We start from the raw sequence: 15,379 nt of genomic DNA on the forward strand, positions 1-15,379 counted from the left end.
GCCATCTACGGGCTGTATCATCAATGGGCCTTCTACGGGCCGTATCACCAATGGGCCTTCTATGGGCCGTATGATCGATTGCCCAAACATGGGCCAATAACATACCGCTTTATGGTCGTAAACGGGCTACAGTTGGAATCGTCCGTTCATGGGTGACCATAATGGGCCGTCGTTAATCGGCCGTATTTGATGACGCTATGAAAACGGCCCAATGTATTAACGGGCCACAAACGGGCCGACTGTAAGCACATGCTGAATTTGGCCCACAAGCAGAAAATGACAGTAACGGGCCGTAAGTAACCGAATGTTGGAAATGAGCCCAAGAGTAAATGGGCCCTGAGAAGGCCGAAAGATAACATGTGCTGGAAACGGCCCAATGGAATAATGGGCCGTTAATGGGTATAAAGTGATACACTGTTCATTACGGGCCAGTTTTACCACGGGCCGTTAATGGGCCGAGGATTACTAAGGGCCTCATATGGGCCAAAAGACGTCATGGGCCATACATGGCCCGGAAGTTAAAACGGGCTAGAATTATATTGGACGGCCCAGATGACGCTACTGGGCCTAATTCGGATAGGCCGTAAGCGGGCCCTGGGTTAGCGGGCTGTAAATGGGTTATATGCAAACATGCCGTTAACAGGCTTGCCGTGGGCCGGCCCACCACCTTTTGACCAAGTTAAACGGGCCGGCCTTTTCACAGGAATGGGCCTCTTGTTGGGCCGTGCCACGTGTCGATGTATCATAGGCGCTTTGGGTCCAATGAGTGGATGACATCTGTCCCAATGGTGAGCCGACACGTGTTTCCTCCAGCCAATGATGATTTTACACACGGAAAATCCCCATTGGTCGAGGCTGTTAACGGGTTATCGGATCCAAAATCGGACCCGATAGCTTAACGACATTCCGTTACGGTGGATGCCACGTGTCGGTCACCCTGGACGAAAGCACTTCTGTGACGCGCGATTTATCGTCATGGAAGTGGACACTTCCATGATGATAATTTCGGTAATGTCATGAAACACTTCTATGACGGCACATGTATGACTATCTTGATTCTGTCATAAATTTGTCATGGATGTACATGCATGACAGAAAACGTGACCTTCTGTGACAAACACGTATCATCACGGAAGTGTATTTTTTTTAGTGGTTGTTTATCATTTACAACCTTGTATGGAGAAGTTGACCAGAGTTTGTTAAGTACTTACAAAATTAGGCATCTAACAAGAGTGGCATCGAGCACGTTGAAGTTGAAGAAGAGATGTAAGTCCCGGAAACTCACATTGATGGAATGAGCATCGTGTCGGAAATGATCTCTGTTGTAGTGGACTAGCAAACCATGATTCCTTCTGACATTAGATCCATGCAATATTCATGTAACTCGCGGCAACTGGAGCTGCACTCATCAAAGTATTCACCAACAAGAAATGGCTAGCCATGGATGTACTTGCGTGCTTGAAGTACGTCTGCTTTACTTTTAGCAAGCAACAAATCTACTTCTTCATCATCCATGGCGTCAGAAATAATATTACTCCCCAATTCGAACAAGCTGTTGTTAAATTTGGTTCTGGGCGATGAGTGCTTTAAGTAAGAGGCAATCATTCTATTTGGTTCTGGGCGATGAGTGCTTTAAGTAAGAGGCAATCATTCTCTTTCCTCTTCACTCTCCCGCCGCGCTTCCTCATGGGTGTAGCCTTTTTGGCCACTTCCTTCTTGGTACTTGAAGCATTTCTGGCAGAACATCTGGTTGCCAGCAAGGTAGACTGCTGAGCAGACGGTGAAGCTTGGACGGACTGCTTAGCAGACGGTTTATCTATGCCGGACCGCTGAGCTGGCGGTGCTGCTGTGACGGACTGTTGGGCTGTAGGAGCAGAGGCATCAGACCGCTGACCATGCGTTGAAGCTATGTCGGGTTTCTGCGCAGGTGGTGCCAACTTGTCGGTGTGCTGCGGAGGCCGTGCCAACGCGTTGGTTTGCGGAGCAGGAAGTGATGACGCATTGGTATCCTGATCACGTGACTGCGGACCGACGGACTGATGAGCAGTCAGTTCTGGACCTACAGACTGCTTAGCAAGCGGTTCCGAAGCATCAGACCGCTTAGCAGTCTGTTCCACCAGGTTGGTCTGCTGAGCATGTGGTCCAGCTGGGTCTCCCCCCCGTTGCATCAGCGGCCGACATCTGAACCGGCGGTGCATCTTCAGCAGTTGTAGGCCTTGCCACTGGCTGCTTTGGGGCGGAGGATGACATGGCCTGTACGCCACAAAGTCGGGCCGGCTGATCACAGGTTGATGCATCAGCCCGCGAGAGCTGCTGTGGCAAGGAAAGCATCACCGGTTGAGGGGCGACAGTGGTTGCTCTTGGCGAGGCTTCAGGGATCTCATCGATGAACTCGGTTTCCTTTCATGGCCACTGGATGTGATGTAACAGTGTTTCTCCCAAGGTCCTTTGCTCATTGAAGTCTCCTAGGATATTCTTCAGGGCAAATTCATTGAATCTAGGCTTTACTTCAGTCACGTAGCACTTCACACAGCCCGGCTTCAATGGCACATTGTCCAAGAAGAGGCCATCTTCCAAGAAGGGTGGGCAAACCCAGGCTCTTGCACATTTTAATGTGCCTTCATAATGTGTAATCACGCCCTTCAGTCTGTCTTTCATTCCAGATAGATTAGATATAGCATCATCACGAGCAGTTGCAGTCTCAGTGTCACTGGGGTCAGCTGATGCACAGCTACTCTTGTGCAGTGTTGTCGCCAAGCTGGGAGTCTTCTTCAACAAGATGATCGACAAGCTGAAGTTGCATGAAGAGGGGAGGGCCAAGCGCTTCGAGACTGAGTCCCGGAAGCTCGCCCACAACGCCCTCCTCATGGTCCTGAGCAACATTGCCTACCGCCATCCAGATCTTGACCTCGACGATGGTTTCAGGAAGCCGCCGGCGGGTGCTGATGTCACAGCTGCCAAGGAGAAAGCCGCCCCTTGGGCCGCCAAGGTCCTCCACATCCCAACGGCTTCACGCAGTCATCAGACCAAGTGATTAGCCGTTGTTGCTCTTGTGCTATCCTGTAACAAGACATGACATATGCTTTGTGTTTAGGTACCGTACTATTTTATGCTTGTGTGGAACTGATGTCCTCTATTGAACCCTAAATGCGCGTTTATCCCTTTGTGCTTATATGCTTGTATTCGTACGATTAGTCCCTATGTATGTTCTGGATGCTTGCCGGTTATCATATTGCTGCGATTGTCGTAAGGGTCTGGCCCTTAACACTCATCTTGGCGTGGATGTGTCCCGGCAAGTTTTTCCTAGGTAGCTCTCGACGCAGCCTCTCGTTCTCTGAGCATGGCTCGAGACAGAACGATGGTGCAGACAAAGAAACTAGCCAAGGTTCCATCACATGAGGGTTTCATAGTATGAACACTTACTAAAGCCAAGGGATAAACGACCACAAAAATCTAAGATGCATCAATAAGAAATGATAACATGAACTTAGCTTTTGTTCTCGCTCCTCCTCATCCCTTCTGGTTGCGTGCATTTGGTGTGCTCGCGATGCTCGGAAGGATGGGTGTCAAGAAAATAACTCTTTGGTTCCCGGCAGGGACCAATACACGCCATGTGAGTCTGGCGGGCAGTGGTATATGGTGCCGGGATCTTCCGGTCGTTCTTCCTTTCCCCCACTCCTTCGAGCAACTCGGCAACAACTGTCGCATGGATCACGCTAGTGCAGACGGCCTTGCCGGAGCGCACTTGCCGGGGCATGGACCAATGGATTCATACCAGCATTTTACTCAGGATTTCCCCAAGCAGGGTAAATGCTGAACCGAGTATCGTGCTGTACTCATTGACATTGACAACGCCAGGGGCAAAGCGGCTCAATTGCTGATGGAGGGGAGAGATGGAAACAAGGAACCTCGTCCGCGCGCGCCTTGCCTCTTCTCCCCGAATGGTGCCTAAGAAGCGGTCACGCTGCATGGGCCGCCGGGGGGGGGAGCATACCACCGCCGGCAACGATCTTCGCCGTAGCCGTGGCTAGAACGAGGTAATGAATTAAGCAGGTGCGAGGACAACCCCGCTCCCTTGCTCCATATTCGTATTTCCGCAGGCACCAGTGATGCCAAAAGCTTTGGCTGGGCTACCATGGATATGACGCGCTCCCCACGCTCTCAGGTTCTCGCAAGTGATCCCCCTACCTGGCGCGCCAAAGATTGTCGGATCACGGGTTCCGGCAAAACCCTCAAGGTTCAAACACTGGGGTGCGCGCAAAGATCTTCCCCTACCGATCCACGTCCTAGCTTGCTAAGATCTCAAGGACTAACTCGACGAACTCACAACACAAGGGACACAAGATTTATACTGGTTGGGGCCACCGTGGTGGTGTAATACCCTACTCCAGTGTGGTGGTGGTGGATTGCCTCTTGGGCTATGGATGAACAGTACAAGGGGAAGAACAACCTCCTGAGGTTGAGGTGTTCTTGTGCTCGATGTCTGGCTAAGGATTGGCTCAAGATCAGATCAGATCCTGAGGCTCCGTTGTCTCTTGACCAGTTGCCTCCTACGGTGGTGGCTAGTCCTATTTATAGAGGCCCTGGTCCTCTCCCCAAATATTGAGCGGGAAGGGAGCCAACAACGGCCAATTTGAAAGGGGACAACTAGTACAGCTTATCCTGACAAAAGCAGTCTTTGCCTGCCAAAGGCTCTGGTGGTGACGCCGCCTTGGGCTCCATGGTGACCTCCGTCTTGCCGTCCTGCTGGTCTTGATCTCGTTGCACCGATATGGAAACCTTTGCTTGACGCCTCGGTACTCCGCGCCTGCGCTTGCTTCCTTAGCACCAAAGAGGAAACAAGGACGCTGCGCAGACTGGCGCCCGCCTGGCCTCGATCGTCATGGCTCACGTCACGAGAATCTCGCGAGGTTTGCCTTGCCTTGAACTCTCCGCCCCTCGCGAGCCAACCTGGTGAGGCCGCTCCTGAGGAGGTCTTGCATCGTCCGCCTCGCGAGGCTTGGCCCCTCGCGAGGGTCTTGAATGCTTGTTGTTGAACATGGGCCATATGGGCCCGCTCGCAGAGCCACGCCGTGGGCTGCAGGCAGGCAAGTCTGGGGACCCCCGTTCCCAGAACGCCGACAAATATGTCGCAGGAAACCACGACCACCTATGGGACCAAGAGTCCCTTGCTGGTTCGGCGGGGGGATGGCACGTTGTACAAAGAGCAGAGGAGCGTGGGACAACACAGTAGAGATCACACTGGCAATTTTTACCCAGGTTCGGGCCGCAGTGAGGTGTAAAACCCTACTCCTGCTTTGGTGGATTGATGGTGGAAAAATGGTGATGAATGTAACAAGCTTGCCCGGCAGGGTCGCCTCGGGGCAGAACATGTGGCACCCCGGCTCAGAGAAACTGGAACGCCCCGTATTCCAGCCCAGAGATCGAGATGAAGTCTTATGGAATACGGCACTGCTTAGCATAGAACAAATCAACTCTTTATTACAATCTATTTGGGTACAAGGGTTACATTGGCATAGCGACACTATGCCTGCCGCAGTTGCTCTATGCAAGCAGCAAAACAAATTGAAGCAGCGGAACAACGACGATGGTGATGAACTCCACTCCGTAGGGACTCTGGCTGGAACGCTTATCCTAGCTCGCAAACAAGGAATCCACGGCAAACAAGCAATCAAATCCGGCATGACATGCAAACTGGCATGACACGCCAGATCAGTACATTGAATGTACTTGCAAGCTCACAATAACCAGAAGCATTCAAGACAAACAACAACATGGCAATTACAGGTTAAGCAGGAATTATCATGAGATCATCAGGATAACATGGCATGAACAACATGAACATGATACAACTAGAACAATATGAGCATGGCATGAACATATAAATCTAGCGATACTAGCATGCAACATGATGACACTATATGCACCACTTATTCTGCTCGGGTTACCTCGTAACCATCTCATGCATCACTTACCAACCTCGGACATCACATGATCATCTCAGGATCAAATCAAGCTTGGTATAAAGAATACCGTAGTAATCATTACATGACCACAAGGAGCTTGATCTTTACCCATGATTCTCGCACAACATCATGAATATCCAACAACTTGGTATCCTCGATACCAAGGTGATCATTCACGGATCACAAACGGAACCACTCTTGGCTCAACGGGTTACCTCGCAATCAAACGGTGATCATTCACGGATCACATAACCAACTTATCTCACCATCGAACCAGGGTTGTTATTAAGCACAATATTATTATTAGTGTTGACCCATAGTGTGACCAACTACGAACTGGGCCCTTATCTGCGGGCGCGGCTATCGAAAGATTTAATACACTCTGCAGAGGTAGCACACTGTACCCACACCACAGAACCCATGGCCTCGCACTCCCATTTGGGTGGACCAACGGCGTTCCGACAAAACCGACCTATTGCCATGTCACTCCCCCGGCCACTCTGACCAACACCCCTTTTTGGGTTCAGTCCTGGGTGACCGAGCCTACCAAAGGCAAAACAACCACCGTCGTGGCAAATAAGCAGTCCCAAACGGGGACAAGGTACCATAACAACAACAGGTCCACAAGGCTTATGCCGTCCTACCTGATCAGGGTAGCGCCCGAGCATAACCTTCCCTCGTTGGAGGCACCGACGAGAGGCATGACAAAAGACTGCTAGGGCCTTCCCATAAAGGCAAATGTGGCTGCACTTGTCAGCTCGATATGGTGGCACCATGACTCAGCCAACAGTTGTTCAAGTTCAATTAAGTCCGGTTAAACTTGAATGCAGTAAGCTGAGTCATATGAAAATAACATGATGCAATTACAATACATGAGCATGACATCAACATAAGCATGGTTGTGCATCATTACTTCTTAACAATACAACAACAAATCATATATCTGATTGAGCATGGCATACTGACTAACATGAACATCACAAGTATACACTTCTTAGAAACATAGAAGAACTACTAGCATCAACGATAAATATCATGCAAGAACATATCAACAATGCTACCATGCAAGCATTTAACTAACTGGATGCAATGGAACATGCATAACGACGGCACTCGGAACAGACGATAGTCATGTACTACTAGCAAGCATAAGCATATGAAAGGAATACTACCAGGAATACATGATAACCAAGTGCAAGACGACATAGCACGAGAGTGAACATGAAACTCTAAGCATCACCGGAACAACGGTAACCATATTTTAAACTAGCAAACATTTATTAAGTATTCAAGTTGAAAACCATGACTACTGCAGGACTATCATGCAAGTGGGTATTGTGGCTTGCCTGGGGATGAAGAATATTCCGGGAAGAAGTGCAAAAGGATCGCGGAAAGATTTGTCGAAAACAGTCCTCTCCCGGAGGGGGCTGTTTACGTGCAAGGGCAAAATGGTCATTTTCAATATGTCAAACCACAGTGAAAATGATGTAAATAGAACGGGCTCGACGAGACAAAGATGTGGGTGTTGGATTCACCTCAAACGGAGTTACGATCGCGGAGTTATGAGGTGTAGAAGATCAGGGACTAATCTGTAAAAATATCATCACAAACAAGTCCCTGAGTGGATAAGGCAGAAGCGGGTTTTGAGAAAATACGCTTTCCTGAGAGGAAAACATATTTATGCCCGAAGAACAACAGAAATACGTTTACGAGAGGAGAAAACGTACTTTCCCAAATACGCTTCCACTTGCCACATCAGCCGGGCGGGCCGAGTGGATGACAGACGGGACCCGCGGGCAGAGGGGGGGGACCAGGCGAGCGTCGTCTTCCTCCCACTCCTCCTCATGTGGAGCAGAGCATAGTAGAGGAGGGAGGCACCGGCGCTGGGGCCTCGCGGCTCCGGCCAATTCCGGCCAAGGGGAGGCCACCGGCGAGCGCGGCGCAGCCCACCGCATCCATCCAGGGGGAAAACAAGCGCCGGGGAGGAGTGGGGAGGCGGTGACGAGTGGTGTAAGAAGGAGGCAGAGGCGGCGGCGGTCTTCGGGGCACGGCCCTAGAGGGGCTCCGGCGAGGGGGCAAGGGCACGGGGAGAGTCGACGGAGTATGGGCAAGGCGATGTTGGTGGCTAGTGGTGGAGGAGAGATCAGGATCGGGCTAATTTAGCCGAAGGGGAGCGATGGCCATGGCGGCCAACAGAGGCGAAGAGGGCTTCGCAAGCTCGGGCTAGTGGCTAGGCGGGACCAGAGGAGTGAGGGGAGGCGAGAGGTGTGCTCGGGAGGCCGCGGGGAGGGCTACTTATAGCCGGGGCGAGAGGCACGGGCTCGGGTGCCGCCGGGCATGTCCGGCCGAGGCCCTGGCGATGACAGCGATCACGGGGAGGCACAGGAAAGGCGACGAGGGGAGAACGGACGAGCTACAGAGGAGCACGGGGCAGCAGGAGCCAAGGGGGAGCAGAGGAAGAGGCGAGCGCCATTAAAACGCTGTCGGCCACAGTGATCCCATGGGCGAACGGCGACAAGCGCCAGCGAGGAGGCTTCAGGAGGGGGAGATGGCTCCAAGGGGACGACGACGACACGGGGAACACGCTGGACAGGCTCACGCGCGCGAAGACGACGAGCACGAGTAGGGCCGAGGCAAAACGACGCTCTGGACACAGCCATTGCACGCCAAAATGGTGGTCTCCACGGGCACTGGTGCTCACAGTGCACGGGGTTCGGCCAAAACGTGTCTGGGGTTTAGTCCTTCCAGTGGAGGTCTCCACTGAGGTGGTGGCTTGGTAAAAGGTGCACTGGTTAAGTGGGATTTAACCTCTAAAGTTTGCTGTTGCAAACTTGATCAAGTTAGTGTGATCAGCTGAGAAGAGCTAGGGGCCAAATGTGATGTCCTGGAGATTTAGGGTAGGAAGGACTACGGTCCTGGGGAGTTTTAAGAGAAATGGATCAAGGTTTAATACACTTGCTTTGCAACTGACCAAAATAGTCCAGAAACTTGAGCAGGATGATGCACTCCCATGGAGTATGCACTTGAGCTCAAATTGGGCAAGGCAGAGTCATTTGGTCCTATGAAGATGCTCAAAAAGTCTCATACCAATTGGTCAAGCCAAAATGGTACTTGCTTCACAAACATCTCCTTTGGACAGAAACTTGCAAAAATTCTAAAGGAATAATGGCTTGATGAAATATGCCCAAAATGGGTGGAGGTAGGTTATATGGATAATAGAAGGCCTAGAAAAAGTTTCAGTCTTAATGGAGCAAGGTAAAATATACTTGCTTCACAAACTGGAAATTTGGACAGAATCAAAGAATTGAAGATGAGCTCACATGGAGGCATGACATGAGCTCAACTTTGGTGGAGGGCTATTATATGATGATATTGAGGACCATGCAAAATTGCAACTTATTTGGATATACCTAGGTTGTACCTCCTTCACAAAGTTTCTTTCTGGACAAAAACTTTGGCAAATCATAATTAAATAACTACTAGGAAAATGAGGTTGCATTTTGGCATGTGGCAATGATATGGACAGGAAAAGATGTCCAAGGAGTTTGAGGTCAATTGGGCAAAGGAAAATAGCACTTGCTTCACAATGTGCCATTTAGGGCAGAATAGGAAATGAATTATTTGAGGATTATTTTTGAACATGGCAATTAAATTTTTTGCCATATTTGATGAAGATATGACCCAAACAATTTATGAGAATTATTTGGGAATTGAAGGAGTGATGGAAATATAGGTTGCTTCACAACCTAGGGAAAATTGAGTTATTCCTTTAATAGAAAAGGAATATTCCCAAAAAAAGAATATTGGGATTTGGTCCAAGGTGGAAATGGAAAGATCTAGGGAAGGATTTGAGGTTGACAAGCCACTCTGGAAGCAAAGAAGAGGTCATCTTCTTCAGTTTCCAGGCCACATAGCCACGGAAAAAGAAAACTCAGGCAAAAACCTCAGAAAATCAAAAGAAAAAGAAAGGGCAAAAAATTAGGCTGTTACAACTCTTACCCCCTTAAAGAAATCTCTTCCTCGAGATTTGGTTGCTCAGGGAACAAGTATGAATATACTGTCTTAAGGAAACCATTTCCAACTCGGGTATCCTTTTTCCTTTATTGTTGTTCCCACTAAATTTTTATCTGACTGGCCTTGTGGTGGTTTGCTTTACCGTATCCACATTCTGATAGATCTTACCTTTCTTGTTCATGCTTATACAGGCTCCAATTTCTTTTTAGATCTGCTGACTTAGATGAGTGTGAGTTGTATTCATGACTGAAATATATGTACGTCTCACAAATTCGAGAGTGATTTCCGATTGCTGTGTCTGTACTGACAATCTTCCATGAAGTGGTGATCAAGTTTTTCTGATGAAAACCCTAGCTCTAACTCCTTGCATTAGGTTTCTCCACTAAATGCAGGTCCTTTGGGTTCCCAACAGTGAGTTGAGACCTAACCGTTTTCCTGACAGATTCTGACTAATCGCAGGAATTTCTGAGTTACCCTGACTGGCTCCACTGTCTTGAGTCTCAGATCCGTTCCAAATATTTGATTGTCGCTTGTTGTGGCCAGCATGAAGGGGTATGACCTTATATAATAATATCCTCAAACTTGACTGACGGTAGTTCTGACAGAAGGATTTTTGCTCATGACAGGATATCCTTTGATCCTTCCCATAAGTGAGGGCTCATGCTTCGAGATTGTTATTTCACCTTCAGATTATTCATTCAGTCGGTATGTCCGTGAGGATAGTTGGCTGTGTGATGCTTCACCATAGTTGCTGGAGTTGAACTGCTAAACTGACCTTTGATCTGACTTCACAAACCCAGATATTCAATACCAACAAATCTGAGCATATACTGTTAACTAAGCGGGTCTTTCCTTGATATGGGGTCCTTACCAAAATTGAGTAGACCCCGTAGATGAATATTCATGGTGATCGATACTGACTCAGACGGTCAGGGGTATCTACACCATGTGGGTCATGTAACAATTTCCATACCTGTATTTACGGTCTTGCTCCTTCATTATTGTTCTCTTTGTCTGGATCCTTTGCTGAAAGAGCTTGACCATATTGCATTCTTCGTGTGACCATAGGTACTATCGGGTGTAATATTTCGGCAATCATAAATTATCCTCATTCTTCTGACATGGTAATATTGTTTAAATAGCAGGTTCATCACTTCTCAAGTTCTGACCGTTGGGAAATGATCATCCGAACCCAGAGAAAGAAGACAAGGGCTCATCAGGACAATATTCCAGGTTCACAGGTACTTGTACTGAGCTCGTTGATGTCGTTAATACTCATAATCCTTTGTCACACTATGGTGTATACTGGCTTTCTTCTCTTAACAATCCTCACGTGGTTGTCAGATCCTCATCCGAGTGACTTGCAAGACCTTGGTGGTATGCTTACCGCATATATATGGGAATCTGATTCCTGAGACAGACGTGTGTTCTGATTGATTCTTGCTTCTGGCCAAACTGTTACAGATCTGATTCTTGGGATTTACTGCCATATGCGGCCAATTCACAGCGTACTACCTTGTACCAATGCCTTACTGAGGAAGATTGGATGGCTTGTGCTTGAAACTTTCATCAGACAGCTTGCCGAAGAAGACTGGATATCGTGCTTCAGAAGCTTACCCCCTTAAAGACTTTGCTGGGGAAAGACTCGGTACCTTATGCCGGAAGCTTTTGTGGTTGCTTACTGAAGAAGGCAGAGTACCTTGCACGGGAAATCATCCATGTATCGTACTAAGGAAGATAGATGATTCCTGCCTTGGAAGCTTCTCTGGTTGTTTGCGAGGGAAAAGTGGGTTGCTTACACCAGAAGCTTCTCATTGTGATATGCAGACCGATTACTACATATCCATAGCATCTTAATAATCCTGATGCTGATTTCTTGTATGAAACGGGGTTTTGCAGGACTATCCTTCCTTCTGAGTATTGAATACATGCCATATTTTTGCTTGCTTCCAGGCATATCGTGTTTCAAAATCATCCTCAACGAAGAATCAAACTTGTATCCGAGCCATACCTTTGACTGATAATATTCTGTCAATCTTGCACACAATTTATCTTCTTGCTGATTCGATCATTTATGCTATGAAGAGTGCACACTGAGCCAGTATCATGATCAGATATCCCCAATCTCAATGCAGCCGGCTGAGAATTCCATACGGTTGTGAGGAGGACACACTAATGCAAACTTTATACTAATGGTCCATCCAGGATTTCTTTTGTATTCAGACAAGATGTTCCAAATTTTACTGCAGTTTGCTGATAATTCCATTCTGTTTAGCTGAGTTTCCAAATATATGCATTTCTTGCTGTCTCTTCGGGTCCGGTGTCGGTTGACGAGCAACTTTAATAGGGGAAAGTGTTGGGGATCGTAGCAGAATTTTCAAATTTTCTACGCATCACCAAGATCCATCTATGGATTATACTAGCAACGAGGGGAAAGGAGTGCATCTACATACCCTTGTAGATCGCGAGCGGAAGCGTTCCAATGAACGAGGTTGATGGAGTCGTACTCGCCGTGATCCAAATCACCGATGACCGAGTGCCGAACGGACGGCACCTCCGCGTTCAACACACATATGGTGCAGCGACGTCTCCTCCTTCTTGATCCAGCAAGGGGGAAGGAGAGGTTGATGGAGATCCAGCAGCACGACGGCGTGGTGGTGGATGTAGCGGGATCTCGGCAGGGCTTCGCCGAGCTTCTGCGAGAGGGAGAGGTGTAGCAGGGGAGGAGGGAGGCGCCCAAGGCTGTTGTGTTGCTGCCCTCCCTCCCCCCTTTATATAGGCCCCCTGGGAGGGGGGGGGCGCCAGCCAAGACCCATCTAGATGGGGGGGCGGCCAAGGGGGGTAACTTACCCCCCAAGTCAAGTGGGGCGCCCCCCCACCCTAGGGTTTCCAACCCTAGGCATTGGGGGGAGGCCCATGGGGGGCGCCCCAGCCCACTAAGGGCTGGTTCCCTTCCCACTTCAGCCCATATGGTCCTCCGGGATAGGTGGCCCCACCCGGTGGACCCCCGGGACCCTTCCGGTGGTCCCGGTACAATACCGATAACCCCCGAAACTTTCCCGGTGGCCGAAAATGGACTTCCTATATACAATTCTTCACCTCCGGACCATTCCGGAACTCCTCATGACGTCCGGGATCTCATCCGGGACTCCGAACAACTTTCGGGTTTCCGCATACTCATATCTTTACAACCCTAGCGTCACCGAACCTTAAGTGTGTAGACCCTACGGGTTCGGGAGACATCCAGACATGACCGAGACGCCTCTCCGGTCAATAACCAACAGCGGGATCTGGATACCCATGTTGGCTCCCACATGTTCCACGATGATCTCATCGGATGAACCATGATGTCGAGGATTCAATCAATCCCGTATACAATTCCCTTTGTCAATCGGTATGTTACTTGCCCGAGATTCGATCGTCGGTATCCCAATACCTTGTTCAATCTCGTTACCGGCAAGTCTCTTTACTCGTACCGCAATGCATGATCCCGTGACTAACGCCTTAGTCACATTGATCTCATTATGATGATGCATTACCGAGTGGGCCCAGAGATACCTCTCCGTCATACGGAGTGACGAATCCCAGTCTCGATCCGTGCCAACCCAACAGACACTTTCGGAGATACCCGTAGTGTACCTTTATAGTCACCCAGTTACGTTGTGACGTTTGGCACACCCAAAGCACTCCTACGGTATCCGGGAGTTGCACGATCTCATGGTCTAAGGAAAAGATAGTTGACATTGGGAAAGCTCTAGCAAACGAACTACACGATCTTTGAGCTATGCTTAAGATTGGGTCTTGTCCATCACGTCATTCTCCTAATGATGTGATCCCGTTATCAATGACATCCAATGTCCATAGTCAGGAAACCATGACTATCTGTTGATCAACGAGCTAGTCAACTAGAGGCTTACTAGGGACACGTTGTGGTCTATCTATTCACACATGCATTACGATTTCCGGATAACACAATTATAGCATGAACAATAGACTATTACCATGAACAAAGAAATATAATAATAACCATTTATTATTGCCTCTAGGGCATATTTCCAACAGTCTCCCACTTGCACTAGAGTCAATAATCTAGTTACATTGTGATGAATCGAACACCCATTGCGTCCTAGTGTTGATCATGTTTTGCTCTAGGGAGAGGTTTAGTTAACGGATCTGCTACATTCAGGTCCGTATGTACTTTACAAATATCTATGTCTCCATTCTGAACACTTTCACGAATGGAGTTGAAGCGGCGCTTGATATGCCAGGTCTTCCTGTGAAACCTGGGCTCCTTCGCAAGGGCAATAGCTCCAGTGTTGTCACAGAAGAGAGTCATCGGGCCCGACGCATTGGGAATCACCCCTAGGTCGGTAATGAACTCCTTCATCCAGACTGCTTCCTGTGCTGCCTCCGAGGCTGCCATGTACTCCGCTTCACATGTAGATCCCGCCACGACGCTTTGCTTGCAACTGCACCAGCTTACTGCTCCTCCATTCAAAATATACACGTATCCGGTTTGTGACTTCGAGTCATCCAGATCTGTGTCGAAGCTAGCGTCGACGTAACCCTTTACGACGAGCTCTTCGTCACCTCCATAAACGAGAAACATATCCTTAGTCCTCTTCAGGTACTTCAGGATATTCTCGACCGCTATCCAGTGTTCCATGCCGGGATTACTTTGGTACCTTCCTACCAAACTCACGGCAAGGTTTACATCAGGTCTGGTACACAGCATGGCATACATAATAGACCCTATGGCCGAGGCATAGGGGACGACACTCATCTTTTCTCTATCTTCTGCCGTGGTCGGGCATTGAGCCGTGCTCAATTGCACACCTTGCAATACAGGCAAGAACCCCTTCTTGGACTGATCCATATTGAACTTCTTCAATATCTTGTCAAGGTACGTACTCTGTGAAAGACCAATGAGGCGTCTTGATCTATCTCTACAGATCTTGATGCCTAATATATAAGCAGCTTCTCCAAGGTCCTTCATTGAAAAACACTTATTCAAATAGGCCTTTACACTTTCCAAGAATTCTATATCATTTCCCATCAATAGTATGTCATCCACATATAATATGAGAAATGCTACAGAGCTCCCACTCACTTTCTTGTAAACACAGGCTTCTCCATAAGTCTGTGTAAACCCAAATGCTTTGATCATCTCATCAAAGCGAATGTTCCAACTCCAAGATGCTTGCACCAGCCCATAGATTGAGCGCTGGAGCTTGCATACTTTGTTAGCATTCTTAGGATCGACAAAACCTTCTGGCTGCATCATATACAACTCTTCCTTAAGGAAGCCATTAAGGAATGCTGTTTTGATGTCCATCTGCCATATCTCATAATCATAGTATGCGGCAATTGCTAACATGATTCGGACGGACTTCAGCTTT

The sequence above is a fragment of the Triticum aestivum genome, chromosome 7D (genome assembly GCF_018294505.1).
Source record: "Triticum aestivum cultivar Chinese Spring chromosome 7D, IWGSC CS RefSeq v2.1, whole genome shotgun sequence".
NCBI classification, from domain to species: Eukaryota; Viridiplantae; Streptophyta; class Magnoliopsida; order Poales; family Poaceae; genus Triticum; species Triticum aestivum.